This window comes from Ursus maritimus, unplaced genomic scaffold, assembly GCF_017311325.1.
Source record: "Ursus maritimus isolate PB19 unplaced genomic scaffold, ASM1731132v1 scaffold_25, whole genome shotgun sequence".
Lineage (NCBI taxonomy): Eukaryota > Metazoa > Chordata > Mammalia > Carnivora > Ursidae > Ursus > Ursus maritimus.
The window spans coordinates 6,929,731-6,949,375 of record NW_024425008.1 but is presented as its reverse complement, the minus strand read 5'-3'; the positions used below and the strand labels follow the sequence as shown (position 1 = coordinate 6,949,375).

The 19,645-nt window shown below is 48.2% G+C and overlaps 1 long non-coding RNA gene across 10 annotated transcripts; it reads left to right on the top strand.

Moving 5' to 3' along the window:
* Positions 1-3,571: 3,571 nt before the first annotated feature.
* Positions 3,572-18,261, top strand: LOC103669564. Of its 10 annotated transcripts, none has more exons than XR_005837619.1 (5): positions 3,572-3,802; positions 4,685-5,425; positions 11,424-11,627; positions 13,217-13,349; positions 17,175-18,261. It is a non-coding gene; the product is annotated as an uncharacterized LOC103669564 (long non-coding RNA). The 10 variants fall into 10 exon arrangements; XR_005837617.1 differs by having other exon boundaries at positions 3,572-3,819; XR_005837621.1 differs by having other exon boundaries at positions 3,589-3,802; positions 4,929-5,425; positions 17,175-18,256.
* Positions 18,262-19,645: the final 1,384 nt, after the last annotated feature.

Below are 19,645 nucleotides of genomic sequence, written 5' to 3'. Positions count from 1 at the left end.
GGGGCAGAATTAGGTAATTTATATTGTTAACAACCATTTATATGAGGATATTCTAGGAAATATACTGTATTAATGCAGATTTAAACCAGATACATTTTAAGAGACACTCCTTCTTCAACTTTTTTTTAGTCTTTCTTTTCTTCTCTATTTTTAGATGCACTCACAGCTTTTATAACAGGACACGGAGAAGTAGTATGCTTGGACTGCCAGGATGGATTAAAATGTATACCATTTTTGCATTTGTTTTGAGAAGGCAGACGTCAAATCCTTAATTTTAAAACAAATTATCAAATATTTCAAGAAGTTGGATTGAAGATTGCTCTTTAATCTCTTAAAATTTTAAGAATCGAATTGCTGTGAAAGATTTGGCAGGATTTTTTTTTTTTTAAATGAGTTTATCTGATTTAAACACAAGCTTTCCTTCTTCTGTTCGTAAAAGCTTATATATCTGCTCCATTTTACAACAATAATCTTCAGGGCGAGGTTTCAAGACCTCCTAAACCCTTTTTTTTTCCCGCAAAAATGAAATTTACAGAAGGAAGAAAGCATACATATTTCATTTTAAAAACTGAGTAATAACGCTCTAAAGAGTGTATTTTAAGAGTGCCTTCCAGGCTACAAGTTTGCAAAACATCAGCTGCTTATCCCTGTGTGGAGTTTTGTTTATGCCTTTCTTTTAAACCTATTTTTGGCCTCCTGAATTTAGTACAGGTTGCTTAAAAAATCAAATGCAAATATAAAATTTACCTGGAATCTGCTTTAGAACTTGTGTGAAACCGTACTATAATTTTGTTTTCTGTTGTTGCTTTTAACTGTATGAGTGATTTATACCATCTTGTGTTTTTAGTTTCCTATATGGCGAAGGAATGCCTTTCTCGTGCATTACACTTATTTTCTCTTTTCTTCTTCACTATCTTGTCTGTGCAGAATTACCCAATCCAGACTGCCATGCCAGGGGAAAGCGCGAACCCTTTGGTATTTCGTTTAATTTTTCAGAAGTAACGTGTGCTTTTTCAAAAGTCCATTTTCTCCCTTAGGAGAAATAGCAGAGTGCATGTACTTGCTAAGAAGACACTCTTCCTTAATTTTTGTCCCATTTATTGAAAACTCCAACTTCTTTGCTGTGGGTTCTAATTTATTTTGCAATTCACACACTGCACTGTAAACATAATGTAAAGTTTCAGAGCTTAATTAACAGCTACAGAATAATGGCAGGCCAAGTTTTTAGAGGCATTTAAGCTTGGCTCCAAGAAAATGAAGAGACTTTCGTGCAGGAAGCTGTGAACTTCTACCTTTTAAAATAATAAAGCCCAGCAGATCTAGGAATTGCGGCTTTGCGCTCGACGCCCGGACCCATACACCTGCCTGCAACCTGCGTCTCGCAGGAGCCCTGCTCTGGATCTGTTTTTCGCTTATGGAATGAGGGAGCCACGAGAAGAAAAAAAATTCTATGGCATTTCATCCAAGTTTGAGAAACTTTGAAATTCCGCAGCGGTGGAGGTCTGGGCAGAGTCACAGCGAAGTTGAACCCACCCTGGTCCGCTGATGGGAAGACCAGAGGGAATTTCTTTGACCTGAAGCTGGGGCAGAGGAGACGCAGCCTCACCTGTAGTGTAGGAGTGCTTGATGCGATTGCTTACCCTCCTTGTTCCTCAGTTTCCTCATCGGTAGAATGGGATTGAGACTAGAACTACCCACAGGTGGGGCACTGTGCTCTCCATGCTGCCCCCGTGAGTGTAACCAGAGAACAGTGAAGTCTGTCTTACGCCCCACTTCCACTGCCCTGGGCGAGACTGATCTTAGACCTCTCTGGGCCTCAGTTTACCCATTTTGTAAATGAAGGAGTTGAACTTTGGCCTCTGACATTTTCCTCAGGGCTGGTGGAGGAGACCTGGGGCTTCAGGAGGGCCTCATATTTACTGAAGGTCTCAAAGTAGACTTGAGCTTCTCACCCAGCAGGGACCCACGGTCACTGTGGAAATGAGAAGGCTCTGCTCCTCACATGGTACACTGCGGCTCAATAGGCAGTCATTTGCCTGAAATACACCACGATATTTACCTGTTATTGATGCACAATTCATGCCATTGCACTATTTGTGTAGAAGGTTACTTTATTATTTGAGGTACCTGTTCCGTATTCTTAAGTTCTAAAAAAGAAATTCTAGGACCCTCAAAAAAGCCTCAAGCTCTTCCAGTTTTACAGTCTATTTGCAAAGCAGACTGGTTTTCTGTTTTGTTTTGTTTTAAACACGCTGCACAGGACGTGGGGCTTGAACTCAGGACCCTGAGATCCAGAGTGGCATGCTCCACCGATAGGGCCGGCCAGGCGCCCCATCAAGGTCGTGTTTTTAGGTCCTGGCAGCAACCCGGCTCATGCCCCTTCTGAACAAAATGCTCAGGGAAGCTGGGAAGCCGCTGCGCGGGTCTGCAGTCGCTGGCACCGCACAGGACGCCAGGCACACCCAGCAGGGCGCAGCGACAGCCAAGGAGGACGGGTGGTGTGGCACGGGCAAAGGGACAGGGTGGCGACCCGCTTTCAGAGCCCATGCCTCCAGCTACCTGTTGCTGTGGCTGCTGCGGAAAGTCTCTGCCTTTGCAACCCTGAAGCTGAGGGGTGAAAGGAAGACCGGGCGACAGCGGAGGCAAGGAGGCTGCCACAGTTTCCTGGGCTCCTGGGGAGCGGGCCGAGGGCTGGTGTGGTGCAGGGCCCAGGTGGGCAACCCCCCTGGATCGGAACGTTCATCTCATTCGTGGCTGTGCAGAACTTAACCACAAGAACAATACATTAAGGAAAAAAAAAAAACCGCACAAAAACAAAGGAGGCCGGGCGGGGCGGGACCTGGGGAGGAGCGCGCTCACCCGGGTCAACCCTGCAGCGTGGGGACCGCCGGGCTGGGCGGGGGTGGCGCGCCCTCCCCGGAGCTTAAGAACGCAGAATTCCCAAGGCGCAGCCCGGAGGCTGTCTTGGCTTCCTGGCCTCTCCTACAGGGGCTGTGACCCTGTGGGTAACGCGAGCAGCCACCCCCAGAGGGGCCTGGTCCCCTGGACAGGGGGCACCCCTTCTCCTCCCCCTCCGGGGTTTGCAAACGCGAACAAGCGCTAGGGCGCCTTGCAGGTTGGGGGTGACATCCGAGGGGCTGCGCGGGGACCTGCGCTGACAGCCCGGACTGATGGAACCCACCCGCTTTAGGGCCCCAAGAAGCGCCCCTGTGCACGTTCGGAAATCCTCCCAGATTGGAGAACTTCCCCACTACGAATGTTTCTCTCTCTCTAAAGAGCAGCCCATTTTGACCAGAGCTTTCCTCCAGACCCGCAGTTGCCAGAGGAGGTGGGGGTGGGGCGGGCGCAGGTTCGCCCTGGGGACCCTGCCACCGGGGGACGCCAAGGCTGTCCAGGAACCACAGGCCTGTGAGCCGGGCTGGGGCGCAGCCGTGGCCAGAGGCTCGGGAGTTCTTTTTTTGTGTTGTTTTGTTTTGTTTTGTTTTGTTTCTGAGTGAGGTGTGTTTTTACTCTCCCGCGTGTTGAGCTGAATTCAATACCAGTTTTCACCCTTCTTGCGTTTCCTTTCCGCATCCGCCCTTCCGCCTTGCGTGCCCCTAATCTGCCCCCATCTCCGGCGCCGGCCGGGCGCAAGTGAGCGCTCGCGGTTGCGGATGCGGCTGGCGATCTGAACGCTGCAGGGACGCAGGCGAGAAGGCAAGGGCGAAGCTTCTCCAGATCAAGATCTGCCAGCGCCCCTGCCTCTGCTTTATCTCGGGGCAGTCGCGGCTTCCTGCCTTTCCACCCACTCTCTGCAACCGGGGTGGGTTTCATTTCAGGGTAAAGTGAATTAACTTCTCCCTCGTTTGTCTAAATCTGGGAGGTGTGCGTGAGGAGGGGAGGGAGCTGTTGGCCAGGACTTACTTGACCCTGACAAACACCACTTGGAGAGCAAGGTCAGTGTCCTGGGTCCTCACTACGTCCTGTCCTTCCGCGATGCCTAGACCTTTGTTTCTGTTGTCTTTCGTATATATGTGTATTTCTAGCCTGATGATCCCGGGCCCCACAGAGCTCTCCTCCGAGCCCGCCTCTCTGTCCTGCACCACCTCCCACTTACCCATAAGTCAGGCTTCATAGCCAAACAGACAACGCACCCCCGGGATCCTCAGAGAATGTAGGATAGAAAGAGCTTTAAGGCTGCCCGCTCCAGCTGGACCTTCGCTAGCACCGCGGATTCCTCCATAGGATCTCCCCCACATCCCCTACCAGGCTCCCAAGCAGAATTTAGAGGCTCACCCTTCCCCAGGTCAAAAATCCTGGACTAATACTCTCCCACTGCAGCGTGACTTTTTAGGCAAATTCCTTACCTTTTCTTGTGCCTGTTCCCTTTTCTGTGAAATTGAAAAAATGCACACAACAATACTACACATTTACCTTGGCTTTGGGGTTGTTGTGAGGGCAGCAAACGCTCGTGCCTTTGAAAGCACTTTGAAACACTGGAAATCACCCAGTTTTAAGCGATACAGACAGGGACAAGTATCACGAATCTAGGTGCGCGATACATGTGGAAGAATGAAGGGATCTCACCGAAGAGCCAAAATTATGTTAAAAATGAAAAGCCAAAACCCGACCGTGCGTGGCAGAGGGGATGTTGGAAGTTACCTCTATTCTTGGAAGAGTTTTAATAGCGTTCTGTTCTTTTCAGAAGCTAATCTACAAGGAAGTCCGAGGCCTTGAAGCTTTATTGAGGCTCATGGTGGGACGGTGCCCATATCTCAGTTTCCCAAGAACTTCCAAAGCCTTGCGCTGGAAGGCATGTTGCGCCATATCTCAGTTTCCCAAGAACTTCCAAAGCCTCGTGCTGGAAGGCACGGTGCGCCATGGGGGGAGCAGACCCACCTGTGGTGGCTTCGTGCACGTTACTGTGCCTTTTCTCGTCTCTACTGCAGGGCCGAGGGCCCCCGTACCGTGTGTTGGAAGCACCAGACAAGAATCACCAGGACTCTGAACGGTGCTGAGCCCTCTGTCGCTCTGACAAGCACGGGGCCAAAGGTGTGGCTGCGTGGATGGTCTCATTTGACGTTCATCCTGTGAAGGGCAGTTGAGATGGGAGAAACTGAGCCAGGGTGTGCTGGCATAGCTTGGCCCCCTGCGTGAAGCGCTGGAGCTGGGATTCCCACCCAGGCTATCTGAGCCCAGAGCCCGCACTTGGAAGCTCTTGGGCACTGTGCCTGGCATCTGGCCAGCGCCCGATGGAAGGAGGCACTTCTCGATGTTCGAAGGAAGACCGGTCTTGTCCCAGCCCTACCACCTGGTAGCCTCCTTTATGAGTTGACTTTAATTCCAACGTTCGTGGGGGAAGCCTGTGGCGTCCGTCACTGGAAGCACTTTTATTGGAACTGAAATCCTCCAAGCTTGCATTTGCTACTTTAAAACTCTTCGGACGGTAATGAATATGGATGGGGGGTAGTTGTCTATGAATATGGAGGAGCGGGTGCGTGGCGGATGGATTACTACTTAACATTAACCACTGGTAACCTTTCCTCGGGTCTGACTTCCCCGCAATATTATCCCGAGAAGGGTCAGCCCCCGATGCTTTTTTGCAAAATATGATTAGTCACTTCTTCCCACATGTGCCTGCCCCTGGACCTTATTTGCCATCCTATATAATTATTAGAAGAATCTTCTAATTTTATTTGAAATTCTAAGCTGACACTTATGTCAAAGTGCCACGACACAGTATTGCGTGTAATTTCTCTTTTGTTAGCCTCATTTGGGCTCCTGAAGAATTAACACTCAGAGGAAAGAACCACCCCCATTCACTTCCTTATTGCCACAGTTCCCTGCTGGACCTCCTAACGGTCGCCTGGAGGAACGGTCCCAAAAAGGTCCCGCATGCCTGTCCCCTCCCAGGTACAAGTGACGGCCTATTGAGGGTGGCTTTGCCAGAGTGTGAAACCACAGACCACGGGTTTTCTAGCATTCTCTCTTTGTACTTGCTGTTCCCTTTGTCTGGAATGCTTTTCCTTCCTCTTCATCTGCTTGGCGAACTTCTATTGATTCTTTAATACTCAGCTCAAGCCTTCTGTTTTGCAGCCCTCCGTGATCCCCCCGAGTTGGCTGTACCCCCCCCCGCATGCACTCTTGCCCTCAGCTGCATCCGGATTTTTTTTAAAGATTTTATTTATTGGGGCACCTGGGCGGCATAGTCATTAAGCGTCTGCCTTCGGCTCAGGGTGTGATCCTGGAGTTCTGGGATCGAGCCCCGCATCGGGCTCCTCTGCTGGGAGCCTGCTTCTTCCTCTCCCACTCCCCTGCTGTGTTCCCTCTCTCGCTGGCTCTCTATCTCTGTCAAATAAATAAAATCTTAAAAAAAAATATTTTATTTATTTACTTGACAGAGAGAGAGAGCACAAGCATGGGGAGAAGCAGGGAGAGGGAAAGGGAGAAGCAGGCTCCCCGCTGAGCAGGGAGCTGGCTGTGGGGCTTGATCATGACCTGAGCCAAAGGCGTATGCTTAACCGACTGAGCCACCCAGGCGCCCCTGAATTCGGATTTCTATGTTGCCATTAAATACTGGGTGTCTGGAGTGTGTGTGTGTGTGTGTGTGTGTGTGGTTACAAATCGGGGCTCTGCAGTTAGACTTCATGTTTTGACCCTCCCCTCACACCCTAGCCCTGTGACCTCATTTTGTCAGGGGCGGGGGGTGTATGTAATGATACTGCCTGACTCCTGGATCGAGAGGATTAAATGAGATATGTTGCTGGAATGCTTTGCCTGCAGCAGGCGTTCGGGGGATACGCAGTGTGACTACCCCGTTGCCTGTCTTTCTCGTGGGCTCTGAGCTTTCAGGGGCAGTGAGAAAGACCTTTGTATTTACTCCCAATCCCTTGACCGTAGCTCATGTGCTGTATTCCCAGCACTTGGCAGAGAAGATGTGCTCAGTTCCTGTCTCCAGAAAGAACGAGAGAGGCAGTTTGCAGCGGGAGAGATCAGATGTCCCCTGTCATGCTTCCTCCCTGGCCCAGCATTAGGAGAGCCCCTCCCTCGTGCAGGCCCTGCACTGAGCTCAGCAGTGGCTGGAAAGGGCAGAAACCTTTCCACCTAATTCACAACGTGTGACAGCAAGCGTGTGGGCCACAGGACATGCTGGGACGAGAGAGAAAGAAGTCTGTGCTCACTCAGGCACAGGGTCCCCTTTCTAGTGCGTCCTCCCCCTGCATCCAGCTCTTCTCACTGCAGAGCAGGAGGGGCCATTCCCAGAGGCCCAAACTTTTGGCTGGGGCAGGGGGGAGGGGGCGTTCACCAGCACAGGCTCCTCCCCCATCTTCCCAGGGTCCTATGCTTTTAAATTCACCTTCTTGGGAGCGCTGGGGTGGCTCAGTGGGTTAACTGTCTGATTCTTGCTTTGGCCTCAAGTCCTGATCTCAGGGTGGTGAGATTGAGCCCTGCACCAGGCTCCATACACCCTGGGCAAGGAGCCTGCTTAATAAGATTCTCTCTCTACCTCCACCTCTGCCCCTCGTCCCTCCCCCTGCTTACATGATCTTTCTCTCTCTCTCAAAATAAATAAATAAATGAATAAATAAATAAATAAATAAATAAATAAATAAATAAATAAAATAATTCATTTTCCTAAAGACCTCCACCCTCACTGTTTTAAGCTTCAGGCCTCACCCTGGCTGGGTCTGCCTCAGTTGTGCACAGTGGGACTTAAATATATTTCATGACTCCCACGTGTCTTGAACACCGAGCACCTACTACGAAACACACGTTGTATAACTTTGTGCCAAGTACCAGCCAGACTTTTAGCGTGGGATGTACCCCCCTCCATAACCTGAGCCGGTCCCACCTTTGGCCTCACTGCTCCTGGGAGCCCAGCTGGGCTCTTACTCTTCCCCGAATGCACTGGGCACTGGTTTGTCTCCGCGTCGTTAACTGGGCTTTCCCCTCCATCTGCACGGGCTTCTCCCACCACCTCTGCCTGCCACCACCTTCAAAGCCTCCTTCTGTCCGAGTTCCCCTGCAAAAGGATGACGCCCCACGCCCTGTGCCCTGGCACTCTGCTCAGCCTGCTTTGGCCGTCCCCAAGTGGAATGAGACTTTGCCCTTGATGCTCTGTCTTCCTGACGCAACAGTGAGCACTTTGCTGGGAGGGCTCAGTCTTATTCCCATTCATATTGCTGAATGTCAAGCCTGATGTGTGCTTATGCAGTTGGTCTCCTCTTCCTTCTCTGGGGACAGGAGGGACAACGGAGGGAGATGTAAGGAGGAGGCGAGGAGGGAGGGAGAGGGGGGCAGAGGAAGAGAGGAGTTCTTGTATTTTGACCAATGAGTGCTAGAAATAAGAGATGGGAGAAAGAGAATATTTGGGCCGGATTGAGAAGGGTCCTCAGCTTGACTCTGAAGCCTAACGAGGCAGCTCGAGGTAAAAATGACCAATAGAATTGGAGGGGCCACTGTTTTGTGCTTATGAAAAGGTGTCTGTGTTTTTCAGTTTTGTGCCCATCCTGGTTTATGTGGGGAGTGTTAAAAAAAAAATAAAATGGAAATGATTACAGTTCACAAGCCATATCCAAGTATTTACGTTTTAAGCAACCACTCCTAGAAACAATGGTTCTTTGTGTTAGAAAATCAAGTATTGCTAATATCAACCACGTTGAAAGGAGCCTCCACTAAAAGCATTGCTGTAGGTTAGAAGCTGGAAAATAATTCTTTTATGTTCTTTAGGAACCATATTCTGCCGTAACCATTTGAGCAGATAACATATAAGTTAAATTTTCTTTGATACTGGCATGTGACATTGCAAAAATCAAATGCATTGTTTTTTGACAAGGCTTGAGGACTAGAATTTAGAAAAGCACTTGGTATGGGAAATGACTGAATTAATACCATTGAAATCGTGGTTATAAAGATTGATAAGGAAGGTTCATTCACTAAAAAATATAATGGCAGATTTAATAATGATGGCATTCATCATCCGTCAAAGGCACTTATTAAGCACCCACAGGTACTTGGCAGTCTGTGGCGTGCTGCACCAAGTTAGACAGACGCTGTCCCTATTCATCGGAGAGCTTGCCATTGTACGCCTCCTTTGTTGAGAGCACAACTTCCCCACTTGTCATTGGTGCATGAAAGACGCTCCTTGTCATTATTTATGCTGTCTGGGTTTCTGATTTTCTTGAGGGGGGGGCAAGGACTTTTTGGTTGTTTCTTTTAATTATACTACACGAGGCGGCATTCCAGCCTCCAGCCTCCGGAGAGATCACCTGTCAGTGCGTGAGCTTGCAGGTGGGAATGACCCTTATATTCATTCGCAGCATCGGCAGGGAAATGGGTGGTCCTTGCAGGACACCGTGTTACCCCTAGGAGCACCCACAGGGCTTTGCCTGCACCTCTGTTGAGCCAGGGTTACTGTACGTTCCGTCCATCTCGGTCTAGAGGGAGAGCGAGCTGAGGGCACAGAGGTCCCCCTGCCCTTAGCATGAGGCACCCTGGCTGCCTGTGCCACCTCGCCAGAGATCAGCAGTGTGGTTGACTACCGAATGAGACCACAAAGGAGCCCACAAAGCAATAGAAGGTCAGTGGTAGATCTTATCCAATGTGTGTTATACTCAATGCCTGACGTATTTTGTCCTGGATGCACGGACACACCGGGATGTATAGGGAAGCCTATTTGCACCCGGTGAAGCGTGGCTCACTCTAGTAACTGAAAGTGGGCCCCCAGGCACACTGAACATGAAGGGTGGGAAGAGTTCTTCTTAAGCCTCCTCCCGGGAAGGGCATTGTCAACTGGCCTTCAGTGGGGCGATGACCTGTGCCCGTGAGCTCCAAGTCATAGACAGCGGCAAGGAAAATGCATCCAGTTCAAGATTTCCAAAAATACCATGATCGGGGGGATCACGGCTGATGCTGAGCCATCATTTCATGTGATACCCTTGCGTTGTAGAGATTTTGACATAAAAAAGAAATCATATTTCTGAACATTTTTGTAGTTTTTGAAACTGTCGGTGAAGTTGCTTGCCATCCTGCCCAAATACGTCTCATGCGAAGAGCTGAGTTATGTGTGGCCCGATGTTTTCAAGACAACATTTGTTCTTCTGGATTCATTTGTAGGCTGATTGGTGGGGCAGTGGAATTAGTAACACAGCGGGTTTCCTTTATCACCTTGGCCAGTGGGAAGCTTAGAGATACATGCTGCCCCTGAAGGAGGGAGCTTCCTGGCACATTCCTTTTTCCTAAAAGCAGAACCTTTCAGCTCTCTTTTAATTTGTTTTGTCCCATTCCATGTGTATATTTTTATTACGAACAGCTTCAAATCCTTTTGAAAGTGAAATGTGTATTTTTGTATTTATATATGTATAAATGTTAACTATATTATGTGTGTTTTTATACATATGCATTAAATACACATGCATACATGAATATATGCACACACAGATCTATGTATCATTCCCGCATCCACTCAGCAGCATTGACGGGGCATCTACTGGTTGCTGGGCACTTCTTGGTGCGTGGAGGACCCTGGCCACACACAGGGTAGCTTCCTTCCTTTATGCGAATCCGTCCCCCACTGCTGTCCTGGCTCCGTCCTTTCCCCCGGTCATGGCCACCCTTGTCACTCACATCTCCGACTGCTTCTCTGTCTGGCAGCTCTTCATCAATTCTTCCTTATACCTGTCTGGTTATTTTCCCTAAAACGTAGTTGTTATCTCTTAAGCCTCCTACCATGGACCCCCTGCCGTGATGGTCCAATGGTCGGAGAAATAGCCGGTCATAGGTGGTGCTCGCTCTGAGCTTCTGACTTTGTGTGTGTTACCTCCTTTAACCCTTGGGGGTAACCACAGTGAACATTCCCGTGTGACAGGGAGGGAACCGATGCTCATGGGCTGAAACCACCTGCCTAGCCCCACTGCTGCTTCAGAGCCCTTGGACTCCAAGCTTGTGGCCGCAGCTCTCCTGATATTTGGGGTCCTGCTGTTCATGGTTCAGCTTGTGGCTTTCGGCCTCTGGTCCTCAGCTCTGGCTCTGAGTTTATTCCTGTGCCTCTGCTGCATTTTCCTCACAGGAAAGGGTCTCACCTGTCTGCTCTGTTCAGTGAATCCTTTCGATGTCCTGGGCAGATCGTCTTGGCGCTGGTGAAAGGTGCCTGCGGCTGCCAATAGGGCTGCATGAATGACGTATCACCTGTAGCCCTAGAGCGGTTGTGGCCAGACTCTGCCGGCAGTTCTGCATTTCCGTTCTGGGCACCGGAAGACTCAGGGGCAGAGCTCAGAGGAGTAGGTCACGTGAGCTGATCTAGTGCTGGGTGGTGAAGTGGAGGCAAGGAGCCGGGCATTCAGTGGGAGGCTGGTGCTCTCCCAGGCTGCTGCCCGACCTGAGAGTGCATGGTTCCTCCATGAAGACTTGGCTCCAACCCACCCTCACGTTCACCCTCTCCACAGATTCCCTCATAGTCCTGGAGAACCAGCAACGATCGTGGGGTCTTACTGCTCAGATGCCTTTTGGTTGCAAGCAACAGAAACCAACTCAAGCTGGTCTAAGCATCTCCTAGTCACTTTGCCTCCCAGATACTTGCCTTTGCTCACCTGGCTTGTCATTTCCTTACACGCGGCAGCAGGCACGTGTGCTGTGTCCTTCCTACCGCGGTGAGTATCACAGCGAGCCCAGAGAAGATGCTCAGTAAATTCCTTAGCCCCTTTCTGGGAGCTTGGGATCCACCAGTGACTGAAACAAGTCCTGCCTTCCTAGAACTTGCATTCTTCAGAGGAAGAGACAATAAATGACATGCATGATAAATCTGATTGTGCAGTGTGTTAGGAAAAAGAAAAGTCAGAACGGGGTAAGGAGGGGAGAATGCTGGCAGGGGGAGGAGTAGGGGAGGGGGTAGATCGCAGTATCAAAGAGTAGAGTAAGGGCGGGCCTCTTAGAGAAGGGAAGGGAGATGTAAGGGGCTACGTGTGGGAGCCGCATGGTTATCTGGGGAGGAACATTCTAGAAGGACCAGCCCAGGCACGAACCGTGAGTCTAGAGTGTGCTGGGAATGTCTGAGGACCAGCAAGGAGGCCAGTGTGGCTGGGGCCCGACATTTAATTTTTCCTCGAGTGTGGAAGGAAGATTCCTTTTTGGGTGTGCACTTCTGCTGAAGGTTGGCTTGTCTCGCACTTTCGAGAGGTCAGGTCGAGAGTGAACGCTTCATCTTTCACTTGAACTGTTCTGTCTTTGGAAGAAGGATGCCCATCAGGGCTCTGGTCGTGTGTGTTCCGAGGAATGCTTTTTTTTTTTTTTTTTGGTTTTTGAAAAAGCCCGGCTCGGGGAGCTGCTTCTGTTTGTAGATAAATTTCAAAAACATCGTCTTCCAGCTGCTGTGTCTCCACAGCACATTTTGGATGCCTGACATTTAAAATCCTGGAAACTAAGCCTCCAGTGTCTCATATCTCTTTGGAAATGATGAATTTCAAATGAACGCAAGTTAATGTAGTGCTTGTGAAGGGCGCCAGACAAACCGTGTTCAAAACTGTAGACTCTCGACAAAACAGGTCCAGCAGGGCCGCTCTCGGCAGATGGCTCTGCCCTCCCAGACTTGCACACGCCCAGACGTCGCCTCTCAGTGTGAGAAGGTACTTCCTGTTTACTTCCCCTTCGCTATCTCGCCTGTGGGTGACCACGCGATTCCCAGCAACTTGTCTAGCCTCACGCAAGTTAGTACGTTTTGATTTTAATTGGGATTTTTGGTGTCAGGCAGATGCAGTCAGGGACAGTTGAAGGTTCTGAGCTGAGCTCATAGCTCCCGTGGAACTACTTCTTTGTCTGGCCATATGGTCCAGGCCGCTTGAACAAGTAAGTGTTAGCTGTAGACTACTGTCTCTCAGCAGTGATACTGATCAATAGTGATCTCAACTCTTGGCCTTTGGGGATGGACAGTTCTTTGCTTGGGGGGGCGGTCTTGCCGATGGTAAGATGTTAAGCCACATCCCTGGCTTTCCCCCTGCTACATGCCAGTAACATCTCTCCCTGTTCTGACAGCCAAAACGTCTCCAGACACTGCCGATGTCCTCTGAGTGACAGCATCCCTGTTGACCATCAGATTCTAATGCCTGGGTGACGCTTATCAGCCCCTATATTTAAAAAATGGCTTCACAAATGTAATGCTCTTGCTAGAACAACCCATGAGTGGGACGAGGATTGTAGCTCACGACAGGGAAGATGGGAACATACACTTTTTCTTTTCTTATAGGAGTAATTCGTGTTCATTGCAAAGCTTGGGAGCAGAGCATACTACACAATTCAACTACAATTCATCTGTGTTCTCACCAGCTGTCCACAAACTGCCATGTAAGAGATCTAGCTTTTTTCATGCATGTGTCTAGGTGAGTATCAATGGATATACTTTTGAGACAAAAATAAGACCATGTTTTTATGCTGTGTCCCAATCTATGCTCTCCTGCGTGTGCTTCCTAAACATGATTCCTGCTACTAAATATTCTTACCTGTGATTCTAATCCTGCATGGTGTTGCATCATGGAGATGGGCTGTCGTTTACTCACCAGGCCCCTGTTATGGCAATTAGGTCATTTCCAGTTTTTCTCTGCAGACCCTAGCTTTGGTTATTCCCTTTTCAGATTTAGAAACACTGGGACAGACTGGGAAATCGAATACTAGACTTTGGTTGAGAGGGAGGGGATGAGTGTAAGGGTGAATTGAGAATGATATCCAGTCTTCAAGTTTTGGTCACCTGGGAAGACGATGGTGGCTCAGGATGGAGGAAAGATGATGAGTTTTGCGGCGAGTCTGACACCGAGTTGTTAGACAATAGAGGTGCCTGACGGCCAAGTAGAAACAAGGGTCTGGGCTTGAGATAGCCATCAGGAGTGAACTTCCTCGAGGTGGGATTGAAGCCTTTAGCACAGGGCTGTCCAAGAGAAGCCTAACGCAAACCATGAGTGTCATCTTTATATTTCTCTCGGCCAGAGTAAAAACATAAGTTAAAAGAAACGGGTGAGAATATTTTAATAATGTATTTTATTTAACCCAGTATATCCAGACTATGGTTGCCCTGTGTGGCACTAGCTATATTTCAAGTGCTCAATAGCCTTACGTGGTTAGTGATTATCATAGTGGACTGGGCAGCCTTGGGGCGTCATATCATAGCAGCATTCCCTTTGTCCCCAGGCCATATTTGATAATACCTGGAGACATTTTGGTTGTCACCACTGGAGAAGATGCTATGGTACCTAGTGAATAAAGGCCAGGGATGTAGCAAAACATCCCCCATTTGCATAGGAAAGTCCTCCAAGCAAAGAATCATCCAGCCCAGATTGTCTTTGGGGCTAAGGTTGAGAAACGGTGTGGTGGACAGCTAATATTTGTTCAAGGGGTCATGGAGTTCATTATGTGTCAGACACGTGTGAGGAGCCTCATGGCATCCTCAGGGCAACCCTATGAAATAGGCGTTATTGACATCCCCATATTACTGACGAATTAACTGAGGTCTAGAGAAGTTAGGTGCATCTGTCCAAGGTCCTGGAGCTGGGCTTCGAACTCAGACTGTCTGAGTCAAGAGTAGAGAGTGGCTACATGGAAGAAAGCTTCGGCATTACCTTCAGTTCGAGACCTCATCTGCAGTTCCTAATGAATAAACATGGCACTACTGTATTCCTCTTTTATCTGTAAATTTTTTTTATTAAGCGTGTTCACTTCATCATATCGTGTGGTCAAGCGGAAGACTGTCTAGTCTCACGTGGCTACTGATGGGCTCTGTAGTCTTGGGCAGGTCAGTTGAACACTCTGAATTCGAGGCAGTTTCATCTGTAAAATGGGCACAGGTAACACCTCACAGGATTCACGTGGGGCCTGAATGCATTAACGTGTTTGGAAGCCTTGAACACCTATCCACCGGCTGCTTGAGAACTCTGAGGCAGGACCGTATCGCCACATCCTTGGTCTCAACAATCTGTCGCCAGTAAAGGAAAGGATCCGATGCCGGATTTTTGGAGAACCAGGAGAATGTGCCCGTCTCGTCCTCTTGAAGCTCACCATCGCGCGAACGAGATGCTGGTCAACAGAACGATGTTTCTTGAGCATTTCAGAGAACAGTCCTTGCCAGAACTCTTCCCTGTGCCTGGTGCCTTGAAACATTTTAGGAGCCGTCTGATTTCTGAGGCAGAATAAAGCTGAAGAGAGGTAGCATCCAAAATAGCACATTAAAAAAAAAAAAAAAAGTCTGAGCAAGGGCATTTGCAGTATGGAAGCAGAATGTTAATTGAAATCTGACTTTGCCAACAGGAGCTTTGGAAAGAGCCCAATCAGGATTAGACTAATTAAGACATCTTCAAAATTGAACAGGTTGGACTGTCTTAAAGAAGAATTGAACCAAATGAAAACTATATGCTAAGGAATGGGACTCTAGAGGCTTGAAAAAGGAAAACAAACAAACCTGAGAATACTTATGGGAAAGTCAAAGGAAGGCAGGAGAGATTCTGGCTCTGTGGACGTGAGCTTGTCAAACATGCCAGGCTGGAAACCACATTTCCTAACGCGTCTCTGACGTTGGCCGGTTGATTTCGTTGTTAGGCCGATGCGCCGTTCACACCACCTAGCAGAGAAGCTGGTTTTCTTCTGTTGGCGCTCGTGGATGTTTTTTAGGGACCATTTTCCTCCTCCTTGCACCACTCCGTGAAAACCCAAAATATCCAAACAGAGCTCATGTTTATTGCACAGCATTGTGTAATTTTTAAGATGTGTTCACGCGGCTTATCTCTCGGCTTCCCCTCCTTTGTTTCCTACCGAGCCAATCAAGAAGTCTTTATTTTAATGCATTGCTAAATAAAGTAGTCGTTCTACCAAAAGCACAGATAAGACGCCTAATTTTTAAGGTTGTGCTAAGTACTGAGCTAGCCTGACAGCCTATATTTAGGATAATGATTTATTTGCTCTTCGGGAAAGCTAACAATTTGCCGTAAAATTTTGGATACAAAAGGTGAGGTTATACCAACGACACAATATAATCAATAGTGTTCCTCGGCACATCGGAAGATTCCAGTCCTACCGAAAAATATTTTGACAAGACTTCAAACAGTTAAAACTTCATCGTATTTGCTCATTATTGGAAACAGTAGTGTGTGTGTGTGCTGACTGCATCACAATAAATATTTCTGTGATCAGGAAACTTGTTACAGTCCAACAGCAAGTTTGCTCAAGCCTTAAATTATTTTTCATAATCTGTAAATAATGTTGACATTACTTTGGCATTATAATAAATATTAAGGCTATTTGGAAGTGAGTACGCCAGTTAGATGCCTGCCTAACAACACACACTTATTTATATTATTGGCACATAGGATAAGAAACATCGCAGGCTTCCGCATTTGGCAAACCAGGCTGACATATTTCGTATTATCATTACATTTGTTTGGGGGTTCAAAAGTCATATAATTAATGCACTAATAAACTATTTTGTAGAGCTGTTTTTCAGAAGCACATTACCAAATGCTTTTTGAATAACATAATAACCGAAGTCTTGTTCACAATAAATAGCAATTGATAATAAAACAGTTAACTGAATGGTTTAACCATTTTTATTAACAGCGAGTAATGCGACTTTAGAACATGGGGAGGAATAAACAAGGGAGAAAATTGAAGTTTTCAGAGTAATTTTTGCAGGCAAATGAATTGTGATTTGTGGGAAAGATACAGAAAATGAAATCTAGATCCTGGAGGTTGCAGACAGGGATTTTTTACTGGCTGTGGTGCTGTTTTTCTGTACGAAATCAGAAGAGGAAGGAAAGAGGTCCTAGCGGAAGGAATAAAAACGTTCCTGTAGAAATGTGGGTTTAATATCGGAAGAACTGCTCCTGTTCCCGTTGTACCACTTTTCCTCAAACTGATCACATCAGCCACGCTTCTTTGGGCAAAACCACGGGGTTAGGGCAGTCACGTGCCCCGCGTGTTAGAGGTGGAGGGTGGGCTCTGGCTGGGCTACCAGCGTGGCCCCTGAATTCTGGGTTTTCATGGCTCTTCTAGAAAATGTGGGCAGGCTTCCTAGGCTCTGCAGGTGTCAACGGGGCCTCCATTGTCTCACATTTTTCTCCTCTAATAAACCGAGTGTAGGTCTGTATGCATATTTGAAGTCAAATTAAGTTAGAGGAATTAGCCATGCGGTGACTTTTTTTTTTTTTTTTTTTTTTTTTGAACAGTAGAAGAAAACAGGAGAAGCAAGTACTTATTTTGGGGTCAAACCGTGGAGAGGGTTGAATGCCCCACCAGCGAACTGCCACCTGCAGGAAGTTCCTGGGACAGCTTTCCACCCCGGGGCAGGTAGGAGAGGGGGTACCTGTAAGGCTGCGGTGGAAAAGGAATGGCGAGGGAGGAGCAAGTGTCTGGAAAACTGTGGGGTGACGACAGATGTGGGCGGAATCGCCGCTATCATCACCATCATCGTCGTTGTGGCTGAGCCCCACTGTGTCACCTCATGGGTCAGACACCTGGGGGCTCCAGGAGCACTGCTGGTCATTTAGTGAAACTCCACCGAACATTCGATGTCTACAAGACCCTTGGCATGGTGCTGTTTCGCACTTTCATTTCTGTTCTGATCGTGTCCACACCAGATATCTTGATTCCTCTCTTTCTCATACACTTAGTCCCGTTCATCAGGAGATCTGTCTGTCTTACCTGGAGAGTATCTGTGCTTCCCACTTGACTGAGGTCTTTGTCAGCGTCGCCTTCCCAGAAAGGTCTTCCCTGACGCCCTCCGGGGGCGCCCGCCCACCCTGGTCTCTCCATCTCTCCCCTGCTTTGCTTGACTTCCTGGCACCCACCACCTCCTGCGGTCGCAGGCCACGCCCATGTGCTTCTGTATTTGCCGTCACTCTCCTGCTGCTAAGATGGCAGCTCCACGGGGCAGGGACCTCGTCTCTTCTGTCCACTGCTATATGCCTTGCACCGGGTACACAGCACGTGCTCAATACATGTTTCCTGAGTACACCATAGGGCAGACCGGGGAGATACTACTCCTGTGTTATGTATGAGGAAACCGAGGTCCAGAGACACCTGTGGTGAGGACATCACAGCCAAGCCATGGAGCCTGTCCTTGTCCCCAGCTCCAGCCTCCAGCCTCTCAGTCTGGCTTCTGGTTACCCGGAGCACGGGGGGGCACCCATCAGCTCACCTCGGTGGTCTCTCTCCCCTCTGTGGTTCTCATTTACAGGTATATATATTTGTGACATGGGTCAATCTGAAGTCCTGTGGCCAATGAGGTCATTTTTAATTTCTTCATCTGCACAGTTAGAAGTGATCTTGCAGGGGCACCTGGGTGGCTCAGTCGGTTAAGCATCCGACTCCTGGTTTTGACTCAGGTTGTGATCTCACCGTCTTGGGATCAAGCCCCACATCGGGCTCTGTGCTCAGCATGGAATCTGCTTGAGATTCTCTCTCTCTCTGTCTCTCTCTCTCTCTCTCTCTCTCTCTGCCCTTCCCTTTCCCCTGCTCTCCCTCTCTATCTTTCAAATAAATAAAGACATCTTTTTTTTTTTTTAAAGAAGTGACCTTGCAGTCAGACCTAATAATGTAGATGTTGTCTATGGTTGGCACATACATTGAATCATTAATGATCGGCAGAGGGACGCCCCCGCCACCATGCTCTCTCTGCAGCAGGTTTTGCAGACCACTGGACTCTGGGCTGTCAGGCAGGGTGGGGTTAGGTGCAAGGAATGAGGGGTGGACAGAAGGGGAAAGACTGAAATCCGGGAAAACAGTGCTGGGGGAGGGAGGGAGGACAGGGTTGGGTGGCAGAAGATGGACCAGAAAGGAAACTGCTTCCAATTGGGCTTGAGTGGGAAGAGTCCATGAACCCTTGTGATTCCAGAAAAAGAGTGGATTTGGGGGAAGTTTCGAGACTCTGGCTCAGTTCTCTGCTTTTGACTACAAGATGACTCTCTTAATGCTTATATTTCTAAACAATACCTATTTTTGATATTGGAAACCAGAAAACACTTACTGTAGAATAAAAAAAAAAACATACAGGAAGGTCTAAGACAAAAATTAAAATTGTTTGTAAACTCACCACCTAGAGAAAATTATTAACATTCTGATGTGTTCCTTCTAAGTAGTTTTCTGTGTTTATATATAATTTTTACAAATGTATGTTTGGTTTTTTGCATTTAATATTAAGTTGTGAGCATTTCCCCCTCTCAGTAGATATTCATTAGAATATAATTTTAATGACAGTTTGAAGTCCCTGGGTTGGGCATGGCATCATTTAATAAACCATCTCTCAATATTTCGATGGCTTCCCATTTTTCATGATTATAAAAATGCTGAGGGAAACGTGCTCGTTTGATACGTGAATGGGACACCACATCTGTGACTGTCTTTTGGGTGTAGATTCCCGGGAGTGGAGCTCCCGCTTCAAAAGCCATGAGTTTAAAACCCTTGGTGCTGCTGTCAAAGGGTTGTGAGCCTCAGTTTCCCTCTTGCCCCTCCGACAAGGCTGTCTTGAGAATGGAAGGAAATGCTGTCCGTGTGAATTCTCCGCTGCTCTCACGCCACTGCGATAGGCAGCTTTCTCATTATTCCCGTGGACCTCCAAGAAGACCCTCCAGCTACTGAAAATCTGGACAAGTTTTCTCCCCCTTTCTTAAGAACACCTATGCTACACAGGAAACCGTGG